The sequence below is a fragment of the Gossypium arboreum genome, chromosome 4 (genome assembly GCF_025698485.1).
Source record: "Gossypium arboreum isolate Shixiya-1 chromosome 4, ASM2569848v2, whole genome shotgun sequence".
Taxonomy (NCBI): domain Eukaryota; kingdom Viridiplantae; phylum Streptophyta; class Magnoliopsida; order Malvales; family Malvaceae; genus Gossypium; species Gossypium arboreum.
The window spans coordinates 36,840,376-36,843,753 of NC_069073.1; positions in this window are offsets into that span (position 1 = coordinate 36,840,376).

The window sequence follows — 3,378 nt, forward strand, 5'->3', positions numbered from 1 at the left end:
GCCTTAGCATTTCCTTGATGCTCAAATAAATTGTATTGAATTGCTTGATGTAGTATAAAATGTGCATGACCATTGTGTATTCAAGCTAAAGAGTGGCCATATGACCATTTAAAATCCTTGTCATATTCGCCATAAGCAAGCACAATGAGGTTTTAATAAATTGAATTTGTTTGAATTAGCTCAAGAGCTAAGAGGGCCACAATTGGACAAGGGAAGGAAAAGGTGATCGAATAGCCGAAAAAGCCGCTCGACAACATCCGAGGTAAGTCCTCAAGAAGTGACCTTACTTGAATTATGTGAGATGAAATATGGATGTGTATGATTATTGATTATGTGTGTATGAGTATTTGAATTCCACCGGGCTAAGTCCCAAGGCGAATATGCTAATGATATTAATTGTGTTTGAGCCTTAGTAACGAAAATGAAATATGTATGTCCAATGATTATTGATGTATGTGTGCATGAGAAATTGAATGATATCCGGGCTAAGCCCAAGACAATTATGTTGAAATTATATCCGGTTAAGACCAAGGCAATTGTGCTAGTGGTTATATCCGGGCTAAGGCCCAAGGCATTCGTATGAAGTTATTCTATCCGGCTAAGACCAAGGCATTTGTGCACGTGATTATATCCGTTATATTCAAGAATCTTGGGCTGGAGGTGAGTGTTGGTTGCTGAAATGAATTTAATTAGTACACTCGGACAGCCCAAAGGATAAGGTACGTTATATGTGCATTGAAAGTCGACGTGTTTGAGCAACATTCGCTCAATCGACTAATGAATTTCAGTTATTGAATTGATTGATGCTTTGCGAACTTATACAATGATGAAGTATGAAGTAAGAATGTGTATTAATGAAATGATGCATTTGGCTATGTGAATGTATTGCTGTAAATTATAGTTCATTATATTCCTTGAGACTTACTAAGCATAAAAATGCTTACCCGTTGCTTTGGCTCTTAATTTTCTAGATTTCGCCGAGGCAATCGGATTTGGGATCGTTGAAGTCGAAGTCATCCACACTATCAAGCCTCCATTTTGGTATAAATTTTGGTTGAACTTGAGATGGCATGTATAGGACTACCTCTTGTTTGTTAAATACGTTGTAATGTAAGTATGTATGGCCATGCTAAAATGGCTCAAAAGGGAGCATGAACTTAGACTTATTGTGGGTTGTATGTATATATATTTGGGGTCATGATGTGGCTATGGTTTGGAAATGGGAATGTTGGTCATATGATCAGCCATTGGCATGGTTAAAATGATCATATATGAACCTATGTATGGCAAGATTAGTTGAATCATGGAGACTACCAAATAGGTAAGTCCTACCTTAAAACAGATGCTGCCAGCTGCAGTGGCGTGAATGTGAAAAATCACCATAATTCATAGGAATGGAATCAAATAGTGAATAAGCTATGTAAATGAACCTTGATGAGTCTATTTTCATATGGAAGAAACGAAACGGTCATAGGAGTTACAGGTTAAGAGATATTAAAGCTATTGTGAGACAGGGCCAGAATGGTTTCTGGGTTCCCTGTCGCAACTTTAAAATTCACTATAAATTATCCAAAAAGAATTAGGAGATATACCTTATATGTACAGATTCCATTTTGAGTCTAGTTTCATTAGAAACAAACGACACCAGCATTAAAGCCCTGTGCAGAGAGATATTCAAGTTATACCGCGCGAAGGTCAGAGCAGTCGATCCCTGTAACTTGGGTAACTTTAACTAATAAACTGTACCAATTGGCCCGACCAAAATCCTAGAAATAAATCCATGGATGTATATATGAGTCTAAATTCAGGAAAATTTACGAAACCAGTTTCCGAGTTTTGAAACTCGAGATATGATTTTAAGGCGACAGTGACGCAGTTTTCCAGCCTGACTGGAAATGTCAAATTGGTGGGCAAAAACATGTGAACTTGGTTTGTTAACCCTCGGGTCCGACACCGGCGATGGTCTCGGGTTTGGGGTGTTACATTAACTCATTTTCCAGCACAACCATACAATTTCAATCATCACATAGATTTAAGGCTTACCAAATTCAACCCCAAGCATGAACGTATTCTCTATTCGTCATGAGCTCGAGGTACTTACCCGATCCATCCGTCCGGATTAGCTCGATAAATGTCGCACACTCAGTGCCAATTGTAATGCAAGAGCATATAGTGAATCCGCACACTTAGTGCTATATGTATTCAACTCGCACACTTAGTGCTATATAATCAAACTCGCACACTTAGTGCTGTACAATTTAAACCCGCACACTTAGTGCCAATCTTGTCACCGTGTCCATTTATACCCGCACACTTAGTGCCGAGACCAATACCTTATGTATTTTGCTGCCTTTATACATTCAACAATGGCATCATTCCATACACATACATTTCCATTTACACACCAACTCATTTAAACACATTTGCATATATATATTGATCATTTAAATCAACACCAAATATACGCTTAATGACTTACCTTGTGTTGGGTAAAACATTCAAGTCGGCTACTCGATGACCTTCGTCTTTCCCTTGCTTGATTCTCCTTCTTTAACTCCTTGAGCTTAATCAATAAATCAACTAGTTTAACCCTCTTGCTAAACATTCATAATTCAATTACACATGCATATGTATGTTTGTATATTCGGCAACCATCCTCACTTATTACCCATTTGGTCAACAATCTAAGCCAAGATAAGGCTTCAATATGGTTGCCTCTAACCGAATACATGCACACCAATCTACTTCCTTTGGCCGAATATGCATGTCTATGTGGAGGCTAATTTTACACTTAATACTACACAAAAAAAAACAGCATACATTTTCCTAATTAACGATTACATATTGTAGTTCTATACACATCTCTCATTTATTTCATAACCAAACAACATCACAAGCAAATAGACACCTTAAAATAGTATACATGTCATACCAATTCATCATGTGCAAACATATATTCATGTAGGTGCAATGGTCAATTCTCAAGTGGCTTATATCCAAATATACACACATATCCAAAGCTTAAATCTTACTTACCATGCAACATGCATGAATCATACTTATGGATACAACATGGCCGAATACCACAACACCATACCGTTTCAATTTGGTCATGGTTAAACAAAGAACTTAGTATCTCATTCAAAATGCTAAAAGAAAATCTAAGAATCCTCAATCCACCATCACATGAATCATTATCAAGCTTGATATTTAGCATGCAATGGCATTAACACCATATTCACTTTGGCCGAATTTCATTCCCATGACATAACAAAGATTTGAACCATGGGCTAACAAGAACATCAAGCTAGCAACTAAAATATACATGAATCTCATGGCAAAACATCAAACTTACCTTAATCTAGGTACAAGTATGGC